At 44.8% G+C, this 23,747-nt stretch overlaps 1 protein-coding gene across 2 annotated transcripts in view; it reads right to left on the bottom strand.

Moving 5' to 3' along the window:
• GALNT3 (polypeptide N-acetylgalactosaminyltransferase 3) overlaps window positions 1-23,747 on the bottom strand; it is a 517,623-nt gene that overhangs the window by 427,206 nt on the left and 66,670 nt on the right. The window lies entirely within an intron of this gene.

Here is a 23,747-nt window from a genome sequence, read left to right as displayed (position 1 = left end):
TCCTTGATAGTAGGGTGTTTTTTGTGTTGGTATTTCGGTATGGATGTGCAAAACCGATGTTTTTTTAAGCATCGATGGTTTCTGGCCAGTGGCATAAACACAGGTGGAGAACCACAAGCCTGCATTTCCTCGCCGTACTTATTATAGCAGTCCAAAATGGATTTCACTCACATGTAAAATACACAATGTACTGTTTTCCTGTGCCATGACAATTTTGTTTAAAAAAAACATGTTTTTTTTAACCAATGCTAGGATGCATGGGGTTAAAATTGTGCAGTAAGGTAAAGCCCACTGCAGAGACCCAGTTACTAGTAGCTTGCTACTTGCCAAAAAGTGCTTCAACACCTCACTAGGGGTAGCAAGAGCTAACTAAATGCAAACCTTTTCACTCTTGTATTCCTCCACTATCCTTCTCAATCTAAATAACAGACTAACATATCCACTGCTCAAATTAATTTCATATTGCACTATACTAATACACCACTAATCCTTTATTGGTTCCACAGTAGCATGCTACACGCTGAAAAAACACTACAATTCCTAGTCAGGGGTAGTAAGTGCTATTTAAATGCAATTCCAATTACTATATGGGAGAGTTGTATCCCTTTGTGGAGTTGCAACATGCAATCTTCAAGGCATTAAACGCTGTTGCCCTAATGATTACAGTTGCTGTAAACAACATATTTGGTCACATTGATTTTCATTATTAGAGGTAGTTATAGTTAGAGTGACCAGAGATAGTGATTTTTCGAAATGTTGCTCCTTAATAACTTTGCCCCCATTTGACAAATATGTGTGAAAGTTTGCAGACCTGCTGTCCCCATTTCATTTTGGGACTACTCAAAGTTTTGCGGCGTTTGGTCAAGGGAGTGCAAAGGAAAAAAGGGGGGTCCCAAAAAAGGCTTGAAATCCAATGCATTTTCTATAGACCATAGTATTTCGCGTAAGCTGTTATTTCTTTTAATTGCCATTTTATTACACAGTAGGGGGCGCAGATGATTCTGTGGGATAGTGCAGGTAAGTAGAGTAAGTAAATGTTAAGTTACAAGGTATTTTTTTGTGAGATCTGAGGCCGAGGTAGTACCGCGGTACGACAGAAGTACATAGCTGATTGGCTAATGTGCTCTTTCCAAACCATGAAGGCAGCCATGTTGTTTTACAGGGCTGTTTACTTGTGTTTTCTAATACACCTGAACAATAAGTATAAAGCTATATTCTGTGTTGTACCGCTGATTAGTATTAGTTTACTTTAGTACAGATATGATGTGAATAATATCTGCTAATCCTTATATTTTGGTAAAAGAAAATAAGGACTACCCCAGTACTATAGTGCAAGTCTCTAGAGACTACCACTGTACCATAAAAGTGTTTTTTCCAATAAAAAAAAAAGATTTTTATATTTACTTAGGTTCCCTTTAGGTTGGCTCTTAAAATAGCATTTGAATTTAAGTGTGCACCTTGGTTTTACTCATGCCTGAGCAGGTATTCCAGGATGTTAATAATGAGGACATTATTGCCATTGGAGGTAAAATGTACACCATCAGCACGATATCGGCCAGCTGTTGAAAATATCACGTTTAGGGGATATATCGAAGACATGGTGTGATCTCTTAGGAAGGCAAACCCTGTTCTGTTTATATGTCTACTCGTTTTCTGCTACTTTCTCGCATTTGCTAATGGATACTTCCATTTTATCAGTTGACAAATATATAAATACATAAAATGGGCTTGAGGAAATAGTCATCAAAGATGCAAACGTCCCTTCCATCTCAATTTCCATTCGAACACCAGTGAGGTGACTAATATCATTGCTTCCACAATGAATAATTATAAAATGGAGATGCTCACAATCACTCAGAGAATACATGAGAGGTAGGTTCCACCTTAAACCTCTTTCAGCCACCGATGTGATTTCAACATCTGCTAAACTTAAATTATGCTCAATTCCACACTTTTTGGCATACTCTTGAGCCCAAAAGATACAACTATGTCCAATGATCCACACAGCTGTAACACAGATTGATATTGAATTTTTTTGGCAATTAGGCTATAAACATAAACCAATACTACTACACTTATGCAAACAGTATTTATTTGGCTGCGAAAATGCTGTGATATTTGACAACACACTTTGTATGTAAAAAATACCAATGATCACATTAATGTTGGTATTGGAAACTTTAACAGTATTATGGAACCAAAACATATTGCAAGACCAATGGGAGGAATTTATGTAAAAAAATGTAGTTCGGTTTTATGAATTTCTTTTGGATTTTAAGCACAACTCATGGTTAAAGAAGCACAATATTTTTCTACATCATACTGAGTAATAAATAAGGAGGAGGGAGAAGACTGATTTGCATATACCTGGGTCCAAAATGAGGAGTCATGCGGATGAAAAGAGCGATGAGTTGGGGTGCTACCCCAAGGCATTCCCTGTGTTTACACTTATTGAAAGCAGGATACCATCACCTTTTGTATGTTTTATTGACCACCCTCAGTGGGACAGCTATAGCTAGATGTGGCTCCCATGCTCACTCTGTCACTACAATCAAACTTTACCCAGGTGATAAGCCCATAACTAGGGCGCATCTGCTGCTGGAATGCTTATGTTCTGGGTCAAGGAGGATCTGACTTGGTAGTTCGAACTGCACTGTTCCCATCAGGACCAAGGTCAAGGCTATTTGGCATATGGCTGTGTCCAAACTAAGGTGGAATGGTGAGCATAGCAACAATAGCTTAGAGTGCTACCCTGAGCTACAATCAGTGTTTTCACTAATTTTGAAGCAGCCTCCCATTACCTTTTGTGTGTTTTATATACCTGTTTGTATGAGGAGCATGGTCAACAGGAATTTGCATATGGCTGGGTTCAAAATATGGTTTTATGGTGAGGAAGATAACAATGCCTTGGACTGCAACCACAAGCTATTCCACTGGTTAGACATTGTTACCAGCCTCCCACCACCTTTTATTATGTTATGTTATTAAGGTTATATAGTACTCGATTACCAGAGGGTGCCTTGGGGCTGCCTTGTGCAAAGGAAATCAGACTGTTAGAAGAGTTACAGGGCTTATCTAGAGATTAAAAAGCCATGTTTTCAAGGTTTTTCTGAAATGATTTTTAAAGATTGGGAGGGATGTAAGGAAGGAGTTTCCTAATGATCTTTAAGAGATAAAAAACAGAAGATGCGATTTGATATACCGGATTAGCAAATGGGAGTTTTATTAACAATGATACCAAGGTTTCTGACCTTGTCTGCTGGTGTGGGAATAGGGCCTAGCTCTTGTGGCCATCAGTCAGAAGACCAGAGGCTGAGGTTATTACCAAAGCAAAGGATCTCAGTTTTTCGGCATTAGTTTGACAGCAGTACTCAAGCATCCAATTTTTTATGCTTACCATGCAGGTATGAAATTGTAAGGCAGTGTGAGAGGGGTTGCCGGATATTGAGACAATAATTTGTGTATCATCCGCATACAATACCACAGATTTGATAATTTTAGCTAATGGAATAATGTACAAATTGAACAAAGTGGGGTTGAGTGAAGCCCCTTGCGGTAACCCACAAGGAAGAGTGAAGGAATTTGAGATATAGCGATCTAAGGTAACCTGTTGTTCCCTGTCAGAGAGAAAAGAGGCAAGAAGTGCAAGAGCTGTATCTCTAAAGCCCAGCTCATGTAAGCGGCAGATGAGGATGTTCTCATTAACGGTGTCAAACGCTGCAGAGAAATCTAAAGGATAAGGACAGCATTGTCACCTTAATGCATAATAGTTCTTAATCTATCAGTTGCCGCTATGAGGGCTGGTTACGTGTGTTTTATATACCGCTGCTAAGTGACATGGGTATGGCCTCATGTGGGCCCCGTGCTCACTGTGTCACTATAGCTATGCCGTACCCGGCTGATGAGCCCCTAACTAGGGCAAAACCGCTGCTGGGATGCTTATGATCTGGGTCAGGGAGGACCTGACTTGGCAGTTCGAACTGCATTGCTCCCATCAGGAGCACGGTCATTACTATTTTGAATATGATTCGGTCCAAACTAAAGTGGCACGGTGAGTATAACAACAATGGCTTGGCTACCCCAACCTGTTACCAATGGTTTCACTGATTTTGAAGCAGCCTCCCAGGGTGGCGAAGTGAGCTAAAGAATGATGATGGATTCAACCCAGCTCTGTGACTGTGGGTGAGTGTCTGAAAAGTTTCAACGCTCCATCCATCGTCTCCTTGTGTTTGCGTTGTTCGCTCGAAGTTGGCAGGGTATGCCCACACGTGGGTCCCTTGCTCACTTTGCCACTGAATTCAATCTATCCTTGCTGATGAGGGATGTTACCCCGAAACCGGTCCCAGGATGCTTGTTTCCAGTCCAGGGAAGACCTGGCTTGGCAGTTCGAGCTGGACTGTTCCCATGAGGGACAGGGTCAAGACTGATTTGCATATGGCTGGGTTGGCAAAGTGAGCTAAAGAATGATGGCTTCAACCCAGACCTGTGACTGGGGATGAGTGTCTGAAATGTTTCAGCGCTCCCTCCATCGTCTCCTTGTGTTTGCACTTCTGAACAGGTCAAAAGAACACCAAGAATGATCAGAAATAAAAATAAGTCTTCAATAGGTTGAAAAACAAATGCTTCCAGCCTATCAGAAGCGTTCTTAGTATCGCGAAGTACCACAGTACATCCGAGATAGTACAGCAGTACCTGCGAAATTAAAAAAAAACAGATATGCACTATCACACTGGACAACACATCCCCTTCCCCCCTTTAAACACATTTGTTTTTACATAACATACTTAACAATGTTTAGCTAAGAACATATAGACTGAATGCATTAGGTTACACTAGTGTAGCCCAATTCTACCAAACCAAAAATAAAAACATCCTTGCATCTATTAAGATGTAAATATATATTTCAATGACATTCATAACATATGAACACATGCAAAAAAAATTACAACTACTAAAAACTCTTAAATTCACAAGAGTTATAGTTGCTTGACTGTATCGTCAATATTTACATTTAAAATTATGCTGTGGGTCGTAGTGGGTTTGCCAAATAATGTTTCAATAAAAGACATAAAAAATAATTATAACTATGGTATTTCGAATCTCTGTGAAGTTTAAATGTATTGTGTAATTGGGTAGTATTAGAATAACCCCTACCTATAACTTAGTTGTAACCTTTGGGTTTATTTTCACAAGAAAAACAAAGGTTAAAGATAAGTTATAGTTAGGAACGCTTGCTTTATGTTTGGTATAGAAACCCAACGTAAAACACACAAACATTAGAAATTCAACAGTTAGAGTCATATCTTTATTTTACCATTTAACTACCACTTTCAAAATAATATGTCAAATGTATAACTTACATTTATACTCATGAACAACCTTAAAATTCAGATAACTCGCACTCCTCAAAACACAGTCTTCTCACCGCACTCGCCAAACTACATTAACCATTACTTGCCACTGTACCATGCAGTGTGTTCAATCAAATCATGAAATTTTAGATGTCGTAAGTGTTATTAATAATGCAGTGATTTTGCATGCTGTAACTTCTGTAATATGGAAGGGTATAGGTAGTTCATGGAGAAGAGGCGAGTTATAGTTAATATAGTATGGCGAGTGAGGTGAGAAGATTGTGTACGGAGGTCCATGAATTTAATGAATTTTAAGGTGGCGTGTAAGTATAAATGTGAGGTATAAGTAGGACTTGCATTACTTTGAAAGTGGTACTTAAATGATAAATTAAAAATATCATTATAAATGTAGACTTTCTAACGTTTTTGTAGTTTATGTTGGGGTTCTATACTAAACATAGAGCAAGTTTTCCTGACTATAACTTATCTTTAACCTTTGTTTTTTTGTGAATTTCAATGGGTTTTATAATATTATTAACACATTTGAAATATTGGCACGGTTTGGTGGTATGAACCGTAGCTGCGGTTATTTTTTAGTGCAAACACACTTTCCTTCACTGAGGATCACATTCAGAAATTAATCTCTGACCCTATCCTATTTTCTATGGTCACCCTTAGCAGTTCTGCCAAACAGCTACCACCCTCAAAATCTGAAGAACAACTTGCCCTACGGGCAATTTTTACGCATAAGGCACAACTGTGCCAAACGTGCGGACTTTGAGCTTCATGCAGAGTCTCTAGTCAAGAAACTCAGGAAAAGAGGATACCCTCACAAACTTTTGAAACACTTGCGGAAAAGAGCCGGGTTACACCCAGTGAACATTTGCTTACGAAAAAACAGAAACCTCCCACTGATCGGATTGTGTGAGTTTCCATATTTGGACCCCATACCCATCCGCTGAAGAGGATCATTTGTAACTATTGGCATTTAATTGAGGGAGCCATTCCCAACATTGGACCCCCACTGTTTGAGGTAAAAAAAGAACTGCAGCATCGGACAGCAAATCATCAGCTCTTCGGCAACACCCAAAAGAACGGATACCTTACACACCATGCTGAACCTACAGCCTATACAAGGTCACCACAAGTGCGGATTGTGCTCAGTGTGTAATTCCACATTAGAAGGCACTCTATTCACCGATGGACAAAGGTATTGGCGCCACAATGACTTCACGAACTGTAAATCTAAAAATGTTGTGTACGCAGTGGTCTGTCCCTGCAAAAAAATATATATAGGGAAAACCACTCAGGAGGTGCGACAACGGATTGTCCAGCACCGATCCCGGCTGAAGAATAAAGTTCTCTCCGCACTTATGGTTGAACATTTCATTACCCTTAAACATACACAAAATGACTTCAGTTGGACAGTGCTAACTGCCATCAAAACGACGCCAAGGGGTGGGGACCCAGAAATCCTTATAGCTCAAAAAGAGGCTTTCTTGATTATGAAATTTGATACAGCCCTCCATGGGCTCAACGAGCTTTCAGAAATTGCCAAACTGTAATCCGTCATCAGTTCACCGATGTTTCACTGAGAGTATGCGGCCTTTTAAACTATATGTACCATAATGCACTTTGGCGCAGATCAAGCAGAGAATCCATCTCGGACTTTACTTATGAAGCAGTCCCAAGGTTTGCCTCCTTGCTGCTCGTCGCTCCCGTCTTTTCATGGCACTTTGAACTATGGGCTTCATCTTTCATGGAAACAAGCTTTGAGTGAAATCACACCGAAGCATTTAACCTGTTCCCCTCGCAGTTTTGGAAGTGGGAGACCGTGAGAAGGCAAGTTCTGCTTTGTACTTCATGGCGCTCCAACCGTGGGGGAACTACTTTTCCCTGGCGGTTCTGGCGCATGGAGCAGCTACACATTCAGGGTTGCGACACAGAGAGGGCTAACTCAGAAGTCTCATGTTTTTCTGTAGATTGCACAGACAGTGAAATACATAGTTCCTCAAACAAAACGCAGTGTCCCGTGAAGTTTTAAATGGGAGTGCCGCCTGGGGAGTTGAAGGTATGACTTATTACTTCTTTCATGGAGTGAAGCAGGCAGTTTTCTGCCAGATAAAAATCTCATTGGATTTATTTCTTTCATGTTGCAGCCTCACCATTACAATAGCAGAATCATCCTCTCAGTAATATTCAACCTTTGACCCATCCAACGTCAACAATCAGGTATACACTTTTTCTAATGCCTACAACTGACCAGTGTAGCCTGACAACAGGGCAGCTCAGTTTTATTTACATCACACTTTTGTCATCTTTTGTTTTTAGTTTTCTCGATCCATTCCCAGTCCTGCGGTGAACCCCCTAGCCACCTGGGGTTCGAAACGTGTTGACTCTAGAGTATGGGTGAAACAACACAGGGTGTGCCTCGAGGGAATTAGTGTGAATTGTTTTTTTCCCCCCTTCAGACAACACCCAAAGTTATTGTGCACCCCCATTACTCATGTCACAGCAGGACAGTAGGTGTATACCTGAGTATCAAACTTGTTATTGTCCACCTAGTGCTAGTGTGCAAATAAGGACTGGCTATTTGTACTGTTCATGAATGTCTCTTGTGTTTATTTTTGGTTTTGACTCATTCACACGGTGTCTAATCACAAGTGTGGTGTTTTAATGTGGTGTTTATGTGTATTTTTGATGTAAAGGTTTTTTATAATGTGTATCCAAATGATGTGTTGCCCATCTCGTGACATGAAATGACTGGGCTAATTTTGTTAAAAAAAAGTCTCAAGCTAAAGTGAAATAAAGCTCGTAGACTTTAGAACTGAATATCTAAGGTTCTATTCAGTTCAATCATAACAACCTACCTGGTCACCATGTTTGTTTGATGAACGTTCCAAGTACAACACCATGTCAGTCCCCTTTATGCCCTCTGGGATCCCTACCACTCTAATGTTATTGCAGCGGTTACGTTATTCCTCGGCTTGCCTTTCCAAAATTTGTATCCTTTCAGATGGATCCTCCACTAAGTGCCTTATGCTCTAGTTGTATTTCACCCATTGAAGTATCAACCTCCTTGACTTGGACAGCCAGTTTACGGTGATTGGCTCACAGTAGCCCCAGCCCCTCTGACACTGCACCAATGTCTTGCTGGAGAGTGGCTATGGTGTCTGCTATAGCAGCTAGGACCTTATCAAGATGCAAGTGTAAATGCGACTGGAGACATTTAGGGCTCTGGTACCTAAATGTCTCCAGTCGGTGGTTCAGAATGTTCTCAGGTACCGGGCTGCGCTCCTGGTGGCTTGGTCTTTGATTTCCCCATTGTGGTGGTAGCGTTAGTCCTTTTGTTAGGATATAGTCTCCCCTGATTGTGCGAGACAAAGTGGTGCCGTTTATTTGGCCACACCTGGAGGCAGCCCAGTCTGCTTCAGTAAGGGCTTTTCCTTAAGGTTGGGGTGGGGCTTTACAGGCATTCCAGTCCTCCACATGTCGTACTTTAATATTCGGGACCGCGTAGGGGACAGGGCCCTACCCCTGTCTATGTGGTATTAGCGAACCGCAAATGGTAAATGCGGCATGTACGAGTGCTTTACTCGTCGTTCTAGCCCTGAATGCACTGTGTACACGTTATTCTGCTTCACTACGCGGGTTCCATTTTGGAAGCAGTGGCCATCTTGTCATTGCCCTCACATAGGCTATAATGGAGCAAATACGGACCTCTCAGTACATGTGCTTTCCCGTGACTTCTCGGTGACCTGGGCAGCTGGCTCTGCTGCCCCGGGTCAAACCGGTCTCACGAGCTCCCCTTCCTCCGTCCACCTGTGATTAGCATCAGGGCTCGACCCATCATAAAACCCTTCTCATCCTACACAAACCCCCGGCTAAATCTCTTCCACACCTGCTTGTTCCTGCTTTATGACTTGTTTCCCAAAACAGGAGATGCTCATGTTTATTGGGGGGTCTACTGACATCTAACGTGGGATCGCAACCTTATTGTGTAAATCATTGTGAGTTGGCCGAACTGGAATGTGGGATGGTCATCATGACTCTGCCTTTTCTTTGTAATGTACACTGTTATATTGCCGTTTCATAAAACTCAGGAATGTATGCTTGAGGCCGAAAAAGGCCTATTTAAGATGTAGTCCGTTCCTATGATTTCCAGCAGTCTCCTGAGAACATACACGCTGTTGTACTTCTAGGATACCTGTCATTGGTCTGCAGCCAATAAACGATTCTTTGACTTCACCCAGAAGACTCTGTGTTTCTGTAGGTCCGGAACAGGGTGAAACCCCGAAGTCATAGGGTGTGTGCCCCTGCACCGCTGGGTCTAAAATACCCAGTACTTCAGTTTGGCGCCCAACGTGGGGCCGATTTCAGCGGTACTAGTCCAAGCCAGAGGTTCGTGAGGAGCTTCGTGTGGAAATTCCGGAGGAAGGCCGCCACTTCATCGACCCCTGCATGTCGACGTGGTCCGAAAGTCTTTTCTGCGAGGTTCTCCGCGTCCCGACGGCTACGAAGGACTGCTGCCCTGATTAATCGACCTGTTTTGGACCCTTGACGAGTTTGAGAAAGCGAAACAATCGAGAGAGTCTTCTGGTGACGTCATCGATCAGCAATATTCAGTTAAGTATAAGTGGAGCGTCTCCCATTTGTTTTGGTATCCCTCGGGATCGTTTGGTTTGATTTGGTAATTGGTGATTTGGTGTTTGCAAACCCCAAAGCCAGAGGATTCGTGTATTCACGAGACTATCGTAATCGATAATCCTTTGACGTTTGGATCTAGACTAGTGAGCGAAGATGCCTGGTTCTAGAATATTTGGTAGACTATTCTGTTTGGGTTGTGGAAAAGATTTCCAGCTGGAAGAATCATGTCCGGTTCCTCCGGTTGGAACTCCAACTTATGAGCTCTATGTAAAACATGGCGTAGGCCCCATTGCATATAACGAAGTGTGGATCCACTACACCAGGAAGGACGGTGTTTTAAAATGGCCCCAAAATGGTAGTTTCGATACCGATATTCTAGATAATTTGGAAATTAAATTGTTTAAGAAGAAAGCCCGGCCGGCGATGTTTGACTCTTTCCGCTTATGGCGGAAGGAAGCCAAACAGAAGGAAATTAAGCTAGCGAAAAAGAATAAAAGAGAGAAAGGTATGTCAGTAATGCAAGCAGCTGTACAATTTAGAGACAATGAGGAGGAGCAGATGAGCGACCAATTGCACAGGCAGCGTAAGTTAGGGATTGACAAATGTTACCCGGCTTTACCGCACTCTAAGCAAAATGAGTCCGAAGACAAGGAGAAAGATCCCCTAATGTCACACTTGTTGAGTTCGCCACCCCCATATGCGCAAAATGCTACGGCGCCTCAGCTTGTGAATATGCCACCTCCAGTTAATGTATTGCAGGCTTTGCCGCAACCACCAGCTGCCGCACAACCGGCTCTTATTAATGTAACGCAGCCCCCTCAAGGGCCGCCAGTTGTGTTTCCAACTGCCCCCGCGCTTCCTGTAACCTTGCCTAATTCACCAGCGGCCTCTCCCAACACTTTTCCTTGTACCACTTCGGTACCTGTTTCTACGTCCTCTTTTCTTCCCTCTGTTTTCCCTCCCGTTTCTGCCTCAGCTTCTCCTTCAGCGCGACAGCGTTTAGCTAATGTGGTTACTTCATTAATGTCGCCTCTTTTTGAGTTGTCTGGTGCGACTCCTGGTTTGCAGCGTAAGCAGTTGCGTAGTCAGTTGCCTACCTCTGACGAGAAGAACGTAATAGACAGCATGGCGCGCAGATGGATTGTTTTCCCTTCATTGTATGATGTGGAATCAATTGTTAATGTCTTCCATCAGTGGGATGCCCCGAAGCAGAGATATGTGTTTGAGAAGATGTGCGAAATTCTCTGTGAGGAATTGGAGGATAATGGTAGAAATCCGAGGCCACGAGAATTGTGTAGAGTAAGGTCCGATTTTGGAGCTGGTATGATTGTGGACCGCGATATAGATAAAGCAGTTGCGGTTGTACTGTCCTTCAGGAATGATGAATGTCAACAGTCATTGTTCGAACAGGATGTCCCTGTGGGGAGAAAGGAGAAAGTGCGACAATACCCCATGAGAGAAGTTCCCCCGGTATGGAAGGAAGCGGTTGCAGCTGTCGGTGCTAACCCCGCTGTGGCAGCGCATTTCCAGCGTGTTTGGGTGCATGTTCCATGGAAGCGCTCTGAGGTGTTAGCGCTTAAACAGTCCTTACCTGATCCCCGTAAAAATCCGGCAGGTTATTATAAAGAATTGTCACAAACGGCAGGATCATGTATTATGAATCTGGCCGACATAGACATGTTGTTTGGTAATGTTGTTCCACAGCCCCTATGGGGGTCAATCCGTAATGCGGATCATGACCAAGAGCTAGGGGATACATGGGCTAACATTATTGCTGCCGACGCAAGACAAACTGGTGGCGCGAAACCTGAGCCTTTAGTGGCTGAACTCCCTGGTAGAATCATCACGTATATGAAGACACTAATGCCAGCAATGCGCGTAAATTGGGACAAGTTATCTGCATGCAAGCAGAAAAAGGATGAGACAGTGTCAGACTTCTTTACTAGGTTTGAGGAAACGTTCATTGACCACAGTGGGCAAGATATGAGTACTGAGGGTGGCCAACGGCTGTTTGTGGATAAGTTTGTGCAGAATTTACTCCCTGACCTGTGTAAAAAGTTGAAAGATTCAGAGAGTTCTTGGGCCGTTTCCTCTTCAGCGCAAATACTGGCTACCGCACAGTATTATGAAAATAGAGATAAAGACGAGAAAGATAGAACAGAGAAGAAAACGAAGGAATTAAAGACAAAGGTCCTTTTGCAGCAGGCCTATCCGCCACGTGGAGGTCAAAATAATTATAGGCAACCCCAAGGTGTCTATCACCAACCCCAACAATTTCAGAACAATCAGCAAATGAATGGGTATTATCAACCACGTGTCCCTGTAGGTCCCAACCAATGTTCATACTGCAAAGAGGAAGGTCATTTTAAATATAGTTGCCCTAAATTAATGCAGCGGAATGGTAATATGTATGGCACAAGAGGTAGAGGTGGTCAGCAAGCTCCTAGAGGTAGAGGGCGTGGAAGTGTTCCCCAAAATGCGCGTCCTCTGCCGCCTCAGAATACCATTAATAGCTTTGATCAGCAAGCTAACGCGATTGGTAATACGGCACAGTATTATAATAATGATTATTATGCAGAAGATGGTGATGCAGAAAATAATGATTACTAGGACAGCCGTAGACAGAGAGAGGGAGTTGTTTCAGTGCCAGTGGATCAGAGTGGACCGTATGTTGAGGTGACTACAGCAAATGTAACGGAGCCTTTTCTGCTAGACACTGGTGCTGCAAAGAGTTCAATTATGCATTCCAAACTCCCTGGCGCACCTTTGTCTGGCGATATAAATGTTTCGGTAGGTTTTTCTGGCGCCCCAGTTAGGAACCCGATTTCTAGTCCCGTGTCACTTTCTGTTGGACCTTGTGAGCTGAAAGCACCTCTGATTCTGACGACAGGTTGTGGTGAGAATTTGCTGGGACTGGATTTGTTGAAAAGATTGCATGCCACGTTGTATTGTTCTCCTTCGGGAGTACAACTTACATTAGGCAAGAAAGTAATTTCCCCAATGTACTTGTCCAAAAGTACAATGCCGCCTGAACTGTCATCCCTTCCGGATGCCCTTTGGGCTACTGGTCCCAATGATGTGGGCCTCTTGGAGATACCGCCATACGTGGTGACTTTAAAGGCTAATGTCAGACTGCCACGTATTCCCCAGTACAAGATCTCTAATGAAGGCCAGAAAGCATTGTTAGACATTGTCCACGACTTTATTGATAAGGGTGTGATTGAAGAAACAAGAGGCAACGTTTGCAATAGCCCGATTTTACCTGTCTTAAAACGAACGGATCCTTCACAGCCACCTGTTTACAGATTTGTGATTGATCTTAGAGAGGTTAATAAGATTGTTGTGCCACAGTTTCCAGTTGTCCCTGATATAACTGCTTTGTTAACGATGATTCCAGCCTCTGCTGAATGGTTTTCAGTGATCGATTTAAAGAATGCTTTCTTTAGCATTCCAATTGCAGAAGAGAGTAGAGACATTTTCGGGTTCAGTCTGGGAGGCCGAAGCTTCCGCTTCAAACGCGCTCCCTAGGGCTACTGTGAGAGTCCATCTATATACAGTCAAGCTTTGAAAGCACAGCTTGATGCACTTGTTTTACCTAGTGGCGCTATCCTGATTCAGTACGTAGACGATTTACTGATCGCTGCGGATACTGAAAAGATCTGCAAAGAAGCCACATTGTCATTGTTGCACCATTTATCCGTTTTTCATCACAAGGTGTCCTTATCTAAGCTGCAATATTGTCGACAAGAAGTGACCTACTTAGGTCATCTCTTATCGAAGGAGGGAAGGAGACTGACCCCAGAGAGAATTCAAGCCATTGCACAGTTGAGTGTGCCAAAGACACAGAGAGAAGTACGTGCTTTCTTGGGCATTACCTCATACTGTAGGCATTGGATCCCTAGTTTCTCCTTGCTGGCAAAACCTTTGTTAGCCTTAACATGCAAAGACACACCGAATCCTATCCCATGGTCTGAAGAGTGCCAGAAAAGTTTTGTGGAATTGCGTAATGCATTATGTTCAGCACCTGTGTTGGGTACTCCCGACTACAGTAAACCTTTTACATTGTATGTGCACGAGAAAGATGGATGTGCGTTGTCAGTGTTAACACAGCCTTTTGGCGACAGACCGCGCCCATGCGTGTATTTTTCATCCACTTTGGACCCTGTAGCGAGGGCATTGCCAAGCTGTCTGAGAGCGACAGCTGCTGCAGCGATGTCTATCCGACAATCTGCTGGTCTGGTAATGGACAACACATTGATCGTTATGGTTCCACATGCTGTAGACACATTATTGAATAGAACCAAGACACAACACTTGACTAGTGCACGCCTATCGGGTTACGAACTTACACTGTTAGCGAATCACATACACATAAAACGATGCAATACGCTGAATCCAGCTACGTTGTTGCCGATTCCAGCGGACTCAGATGAGATTGAGCAACATGACTGTCTGTTTAGAACGGAAGAAGAGACGAAAGGAAGAGTGGATCTGAAAGATACTCCCCTGACTGAGTGTGATGGTACTTTGTGGGTAGATGGTTCATGTTTTAAGCTCCCTAATGGTGACACGACTGCTGCATATGCTATCACGACTTTACATACGGTTGTGGAAACTGCACGAGTGCCACATAATTCGGCCCAAGCAGCAGAATTAATCGCCCTCACGAGAGCATGTGTGTTATCTGAAGGAATGAGAGTGAATATATATACAGATAGCCAGTACGCCTTTGGCGTGGCTCATAATTTTGGACGTTTGTGGAAGGAGCGTGGGTTCCTGACGTCACATGGAGCTAAAATTCAGAATGGCAAGTTGGTGAATGATCTCCTTGAGTCACTGACCCTACCGTTGCAAGTTGCGATCATGAAATGCAGTGCGCACAGGAAAGTCACAGACGATGTTGGTCGTGGGAATGCGTTTGCTGATGAGACCGCGAGAGAAACCGCACAGAATGTGAAGACTAGAATGTATGTTGCAGGCCCCGCAAGATGGGTTAATGATGTAGGAATGTGTGAGAACACAATAGAGAGTGTGAAGTCGCTTCAAGCTGAAGCCACAGAGGAAGAGTTAAGCAAGTGGAGAGAGAGTATGGGTAAGTTGGATGAGAATGGTTGCTGGACTGATCTGACAGAACATAGGCGATGGTTGTTGCCTGACGCGTATGTGCTTCCAGTAGTTACTATGGCGCATGGAATGGCACACATCAGTACGAAAGGTATATGCAAGTTGTTGGCTCCAGTATGGCAGAATGCTGGGATTCCCAAGTGTGCAGAGAACGTGGTCAAGAATTGTATGGTATGCTTGAAGTACAACCCTGGTAGGGGAACCCCAACTCCGGCCGGTCACTTTGCGCCCCCATCATGTCCATTCGAAGTTTTGCAGCTGGACTTTATTCACATGGAAAGATGCAACAACCTGAAATATGTACTAGTGGTTGTTTGTGCTTTCTCAAAATGGATTGAGGCTTATCCTCTAAAAGATAACACTGCCCTATCCACAGCCAAAGCCCTTGTGAAGGAGTTTTTCCCCAGGTTTGGAATGCCGAGAGTGGTCTGGTGTGATAATGGGAGTGAGTTCGTGGGTAAAGTGATGAAGAATGTATGTGAAGGTTTAGGCATCCAGCAGAAGTTCCACGCTGCAAATCACCCCCAATCAGCTGGATTGGTAGAGCGCTACAATGGAGCCTTAAAGCTCAAGTTGGCTAAAATTCAGGCTAGCACTGGTCTTAAATGGCCTGATGCCCTGCCTCTAGCACTCCTGTCCACCAGAATGACAATACACTCACGAGTGGGACTTAGCCCCTACGAGGTGGTCTTTGGCCGCCCGGCTAATGTATGGGGTGTGCCAAGGCCCACGAAATTCAGTGAGATAGAGCATCCAGTGCTGCTTGATTACCTGTATGATTTGACTGTTAAACTGCGTGTTTTGCACCAACAGGTACATGATACTCTTCCCCAAGCCTCTGAACCTCCTGGACACCCTATCAACCCTGGTACGTGGGTGCTAGTGCGGAACTTCCAGCGCAAGAGTAATGACGAGCCCCGCTGGCTTGGCCCTCATCTTGTTCTACTATCGACAAGGTCAGCGGTGCGAGTGAAAGGGAAGAAGCACTGGGTTCATGGTACCCACTGCAAGGTAGTCCCCTTGCCTTTGCCATATGACCGGTGGGTCAAAGAGGGTATCACCGACTCTGAGACAGACACTGTACTCCGTTTCACACCATTCAGTGATGCACGCCTAAGAGGCACAGTTTCAGACCAAGAGAGTGACGATATTCTGCAGGAAGCTGTGCCACCATCGAATCGATTGGACACCACTGAGCCTGAACTTTTGTTTCGAGACCAAACGGCACCTGGCCGTCTACGTTATAATTTGAGACCTAGGCCCATGGACAAATAAAGATTTCCTCACTATTTCCTTTTTGACATTTTTTACTCTCCTATCTGAAAGACTTTCTTGATTTTTTGTTTTTCGAACCACCATCCGGGTTCTGCCGCAGGGTCGCGGTGTCAAGACTTTGGGGTACAGGCCGAAGACGTTAGGTCGACGGTTCTGGTTGGTCTAGGGCGTTTCCCTGGACTGGCAGGCGTACTCCTCAGCAGAAGAAACTCACCCGCCGCGAGCGGCCCGAGTAGAGGATGGAGTTTTTTAAGATGGAGAGACCGATCGAGGAAATGAGCTCTAAAACCAGGATGTGTGGAATTGTAAAAAGTAAATGTTTTGTCTTTTTGTGCCTTTTTATACTGTGTAGTATTATGATGTTTATTGTAGGACTTGTGTTCCTCTCCGCTCAAAAGCCTATTGCACCCACTCAACAGCCTATATTCCTTTCTACTGCCTCCTCTCACTCTTTTCACCCCCTGCCTGAGCACGAACAGACCAGACGATCGGAATTCGTAAATAACTCGTTTATCCAGCTCTTGCACCAGCACCAGCTAGTAGTGAATACGACCAATTGCTGGGTCTGTGGGTTAATGCCACATACCATTAACAAGGGTATTCCCTACCTGGTGTTGCCGTATAGTTCAAATGGATCATCATGGGCATTCCAGACCATGTTTCTCTATGCTCTGGAGACGTACTCCCCTCGCCAACCGCGTTCCATCAGACCCATCACCAATAATAAGGCTTTGATGAAAGGAGTTGCCGATATGAGTAGGGATATCAATGCATACTCGTCCATTCCCAAAGAAGAGTTGAGACCTTATGTAGGATGGAACGCGACAGGGTATAGTATTAGTCTGGGTGAAAGACAGCGACAAATCTCATCCCCAATCTGGGTCGTACCCCACATGGGTCGGTTCTGCTTACAGGGTAATGGTCAGAACCCTAGGGCTCAACTGGGTAGAAGTGACTGTACCGAAACGTACACTTTCCCGTCACAGTTTTCCCCAGCGTTTCTAGCTGCCCAGAGTACCTATTTCATCTGTAATAACCGAGCATATACATGGTTGCCCCCTGATTTCTCGGGCACATGTTATATTGCGAATCTGCTACCGCCTACCTTCACTGCTGCCTCTGATTATCACAAGACCAGAGTTGTGAGAGGTGTAATTAGTAAGGAGGACACTGCCGGTCAGGAAGCAGGAGACTTCTTCTTGGGTTTCCTGCCGTTTTGGGGACCTATGGTCAATAGTAGGAACCTGAGACAGCTGACGCGTGTGGTTGAATCCACTATCAATGTAACGGCTGGTGCCCTTAGTAATCTGACAGCTGAGCTCCAAGCGGACCGCCTTATGACTCTACAGAACCGCATGGTCCTAGACGTTATTCTTGCAGACCGCGGTGGGGTATGCAAGGTCATCCAATCCAGTTGCTGCATTTTCATTCCAGACAATGCTCCAACGGTGTATCAAGCCATCTCCAAACTCCATAAAATATCTGAAGCCATACACGTGGATAAGGGAGATTGGTCATTGATGGGATGGTTCTGGGAACTGATATCTGCCTGGGGTTGGAAAGTTCTGATGGTCATTGGAATGATCTTAGCCATTCTTTTCCTGCTCTGCCTGTGTATACAGTGTGCTCCTGCGATATGTGGTCTCTGTGCTACCTTATGTGTAAGGAAACCTGTATCGAGAGACGAGCTAAGTAATAGGATGATGCTACAGCAACATCTCCATGACTTTGCGAACATTGACCTGGACTCGGATTAAGATGAGTATAGTGATTGCCTATGTAAGGGCAAAAGGAGGGTCTGTCGTACTTTAATATTCGGGACCGCGTAGGGGACAGGGCCCTACCCCTGTCTATGTGGTATTAGCGAACCGCAAATGGTAAATGCGGCATGTACGAGTGCTTTACTCGTCGTTCTAGCCCTGAATGCACTGTGTACACGTTATTCTGCTTCACTACGCGGGTTCCATTTTGGAAGCAGTGGCCATCTTGTCATTGCCCTCACATAGGCTATAATGGAGCAAATACGGACCTCTCAGTACATGTGCTTTCCCGTGACTTCTCGGTGACCTGGGCAGCTGGCTCTGCTGCCCCGGGTCAAACCGGTCTCACGAGCTCCCCTTCCTCCGTCCACCTGTGATTAGCATCAGGGCTCGACCCATCATAAAACCCTTCTCATCCTACACAAACCCCCGGCTAAATCTCTTCCACACCTGCTTGTTCCTGCTTTATGACTTGTTTCCCAAAACAGGAGATGCTCATGTTTATTGGGGGGTCTACTGACATCTAACGTGGGATCGCAACCTTATTGTGTAAATCATTGTGAGTTGGCCGAACTGGAATGTGGGATGGTCATCATGACTCTGCCTTTTCTTTGTAATGTACACTGTTATATTGCCGTTTCATAAAACTCAGGAATGTATGCTTGAGGCCGAAAAAGGCCTATTTAAGATGTAGTCCGTTCCTATGATTTCCAGCAGTCTCCTGAGAACATACACGCTGTTGTACTTCTAGGATACCTGTCATTGGTCTGCAGCCAATAAACGATTCTTTGACTTCACCCAGAAGACTCTGTGTTTCTGTAGGTCCGGAACAGGGTGAAACCCCGAAGTCATAGGGTGTGTGCCCCTGCACCGCTGGGTCTAAAATACCCAGTACTTCACACAGAGGAGCAGCACAGCCACGGGGACCCCAGTTCCCTCAACAAACATTAACAGGTCTTCTGGGTCACCAGTTCAGCGTGCACAGGAAATCATGCCACTAAGGGGGGAGCCAGCAAATGCCCCTTCAGCTACTGGAGATGGCATACCAAGGTCACTCATGTACCAGCTCCTCCATGCCCTGCATATTTCCCCAAGCCCCCCAGATAGGGAGAGGAGGGGAAGGAAGCCAGGCACCGTGGCCGCTGCTCTGTCCTTTAAAGGCACTATGCCCCAAGCCACGATCTAGGCCCCGAGGTCCTGCCCTGCACTAGTCCCCTCAGCAAGTCACCTCCAGTATTTTACTCACCAGGCTTTCGCAGAGCGTGTTTACATTCTCGAAAATGTTGTCCTGCAGAAGGGGCCACTCCCCCGATACAACTGCACAGGTCGCCCCTCCCTGGGGCTCCCCAATATAGGCTGTGGCTCTCACTCAGGTGGCGGTGTCCTATGCATCAACCAGTTCCTTGGACCAGACACCTCAAGCGGGGTACCCATGTTGGTTGGGACCCGCAGACAGCTCTACCGTCAATTGTAGTCCTCAAAGGGGGGTCAGGACAATTCAAGGTTGCTCTCCCCTGCTTCTCCAGTGCCGACACGGAGCCCCGACTCGGACTTCGAGGTCCTTCAGTGCAGCATGTCGATCAGTGTGTGTCTGATGGCACTTCACTGCCGGTCGCAAAGGGGACTCATAGGGTGCACCACACCTCTGGGACCAATAAGGAGGATGCCAATCACACACCTGATGTCTGGGGTGCATGGACCGCAATGCTCGCCACACGACTACAGGTCCGTTCTCTGATGTCCCCGCTTTACAAGTATGCACGGTATGAAGTATCTCACGGGACCAGGTCCGTTGGGCTATCGTAAACTCAGGTGCCACTATTGTCCAGGCAGTGTTTGTAACCTGCCCCCAAACTACTGCTAAAGAGGCCTAGGTTCCACGACCTGTCTGTGGCCAGCCAGTTGTCTCCCTGAATGTTGCAGGATAGTCTATGGGCTGGCACGTAGCAGCAGGTTCATGCATCCTCCATCTTCAGATTTCAGGCCATGCCCCCCCTGCACAAAGGCATTATAAAGTTACATTTGTGAGAAAGTAGTCTCATGAAGAGACAAATGATGGCTTCGGTTCCACATCTGGTGCCTTGGAAAGAAATGAGCTGATGTCAGCGTGCATGGGTGGTGCTTATATGCAGTTCTGTTTGTCACTTCCGAAGCAGAATGACTTTGGTGCACTGCTGTACACCACCACTTACTGGCATGCAGGGGTACTGCTAAAGATTTTATGAATCCAGTCTAATGCTTGGGGAATATTCAAAAGGTGAGGAATCTACAGTTAGAAGTATCTATCAGAAAGTCCCTACAAGGTTTAAACTCAGTTTTTTTGGGGGGGGGGGGGGGTGACATATCTCCCTTGCGCTCTGGTAAAATGCAAACTTTTGGTGAGAAATACTCATCAAAGACAAGGGGTGTAGGGCAGCGTGGCCAACCACCACCTCGGATAGCCGTCTATTGCCGGAGCTCCACTCCCCAGCCTCAAACAATCTGTCAAAATCAGCGATAAAACACTGATGATTGTGCTACCTATAGTAAATAGAGGCTACCAGTAGCCCTTAGCCAAACATTGGAATGACTCTGGGGTTCTGGCTGCCCCTAACTGCGAAAATATCCTCTATAGCCTGGTGGTTGTGGCCTAGATGCAGGCAGGCCGTGACGTTTCCTGGCGGCTTCTGACTTACTAGGACCGGGATTGCTGCCAGCGCGCTGGTGAGGGACGTGGCGCTTCACCTGTTTGGCACTAGCACGCCCAGGAGTCGGAGGCCATCCCAGAGTGCAGCACAATTAACTAGGTGCATGGTGACAGCTCCAGAAGTGTGCAAGACTAATTGCACTGGTGACTGGGCTCACTGATGGAGCCATGAGGGGAGAGCAACAGCAGATGCGAGGGAGTAGTCCGATCAGAGTTCGCACAGGAGGGCCTTCACTCTGCTTCCAGTACGGATGCTCTCAGGACTTCCTCTATCCCAACCCTCCACCCCTGCCATATGATCATCAAGGAGGCCTTTGTTGCTATCCCTACCTATAGAAGTAGTAGCATAAAGGAAACAACATATAAATACTGGGACTTGGTGGTGAACACCTGGACATTTGATGCTCTTTACATTCTCCCTTAATGGATTGCTGAGGACTGGGATGCACTGCAAACAGACTGGACAACAGTAGCTAGTTCTAAGCTTGTACCTTGATTCAAGAACCCTGAGCAAAACACTGTAGGACTATCCATAGCGGCTCATCTCCTCTAAAAACACCTGCCTTAATAACAATTGCCTAATCAAAGAGCAGACATGGGGAAAACAGACCTCAGACAGGCCAAACTGAAATTTGATTCATGACAGTGGCTCAAACCTTCATCCAAATTCGGGGCTGATGCTCTAGAGCATAATAGAGGAAGCTCTGCAGAGGTAGGAGAGGAGGAAACAAGAAGATTGACTTTGAGGCGGAGAGCAGGGCCTTAGTCATGGATAATGACTCAGAGAAATTGAAAAACAAGTTTGAATGATTGCTGACGGACATGCATAAATTGATGACCAAAAATTAAGATTTAGAGTTGTACTCTAAGAGCAACAACCTCAATTTCTTTGGACTAGCTGAATCTATTAACAAGTCTCAGATGCCGACCTTTATGGAACATTTGCTGGAGGATGTGCTGGACAGGCAAACATTTTCCTTGTGCTTTATAGTTGAGGAAGGCCCACAGGTCTCTAAGCCCCAACTGGAGCCACTCCGTGCCCTTTTGTTGTATGATTCTGGAATGATCAAGACAGACACTGCTTCTTGAGGGAAATGGGACATATAATGTATAAAGGAAAGGAGTTCTCCATAAGCCCAGACTGCACTACTGAGGTACCAGAGGCCAGGCATCCCTCTCCTAGGTCAAGAAACTCCTCAGGGCCAATGAAATACCATATGCAATGCTGTACTCTGCCAAACTACCCTACTCACTGCGGGCCATGTCTTTTTTTTATATCTCCAAAAGAAGGTATGACAATTCATCAAGTCCCATCTCAAGATCTGCAGCAAACATTAGCTCAATACGCAGTGACAACCAGACAATACGGATACTGCTTCAAACATGCATTACATTTTGCCTATGTCATTAATAATAAGCTGTTTTTGTTGTAAGTTGTAGCTTGCTAAGTAGTTGTACAATATAAGTCACAGAAAGAGTGTTAAAGGGTTAGGACTTGTTAATGTACAAAAAGGCAATATATTGTGCTGTTACTAGTGGTATAGTGTGGGAAAGCAATAGCAGCATTTTGAAAAATTAAATGAAAGCGGGAAATAATAGAATTAATAGATGTAATAGCAATACTATGTGTTTAGAGGAGTTATGACAACTTTTGGCCCCAGTACCACTGCACCTGCTGCACCATTCAAATCATGACCATATTGCCTGTATGGTAACTGCACATGTGACTGCCTGTTTAGTGGTAAAATATTGCAATATGTTGTGTTTAGGAGGGTTCTAGAGCTTTGGGGCCTGGTGTCACTACACCCACTGCACCATTGAAATCATGATCCTAGTGCCTGCAAGGTAACTAAACATGTGACTACTTATTTAGTGAATAAATATAGCAATATTTGGTGTTTAGAGGGGTTCTGGCAACTTTTGGCCTCTGTGCCACTGCACCACCATTGAAATCATGGTCCTAGTGCCTGCTAGTTAACTGCACTTGTGACTGCCTGCTTAGTAGTACAATTTAGCAATAGTCTGCGTTTAGTGGAGTCCCTAGAGCTTTTGGCCCCGGTGCCAAAGCATCTGCTGCACCATTCAAATCAAGCCCGTTTTAACTGAAAGATAACTGCAATTGCGTCCACGTGTATAGTAGTAAAATATAGCAATATTAGGTTTTAGAGGAGTTCTGACAACTTTTGGGCCCGGAACCACTGCACCTTCTGCAACATTCAAAGCATGACCCTTATGTCTGTAAGGTAACTGCACTTGTGACTGCCTGTTTATTAGGAAACTATAGTAATATTAGGTGTTTAGTGGGAGGCCTAGAGCTTTTGGTTCTGGTGCTACTGCACCTGCTGCACCATTCAAATCATGACCCTATTGCCTGCTAGATAAATGCACTTGTGACTGTCTTGTTCAGTAGTGAAATTTAGCAATAATCTGAGTTTAGTGGGTTCCCTAGAACTTTTGGCCAGTGAGCCACTGCACCATGAAAATCAAGTCCCTTTTAACTGCAAGTTAACTGCAATTGTGGCTGCCTGTTCAGTATACAAATATAGCTCTATTATGTGTTTAGAGGAGTTCTGACAAGTTTGGGCCCGGTGCTACTGCATCAGTCAAATCACGAACCCTGTTGTCTGCAAGGTAACTGCACTTGTGGTTGCCTATTTAGGATTAAAATATAGTAATATTAGGTGTTTAGTGGGGTGCCCGGAGCTTTTGGTCTTGGTGCCACTGCACCTGCTGCACTATTGAAATCATGGCCTAGTGCTTGCTAGATAACTGCACTTATGACTGCCTGTTTAGTTGTCAAATATAGGAATCTTTGGTGTTTAGTGGAGTTATGACAACTTTGTGCTCTGGTGCCGCTGCATCTGCTTCACCATGTAAATCAAGCCCCTTTCAACTGCAAGGTAA

Source organism: Triturus cristatus, chromosome 3_1 (assembly GCF_964204655.1).
Source record: "Triturus cristatus chromosome 3_1, aTriCri1.1, whole genome shotgun sequence".
Classification (NCBI taxonomy): Eukaryota; Metazoa; Chordata; class Amphibia; order Caudata; family Salamandridae; genus Triturus; species Triturus cristatus.
This window is presented reverse-complemented; position numbering and strand designations above follow the sequence as displayed.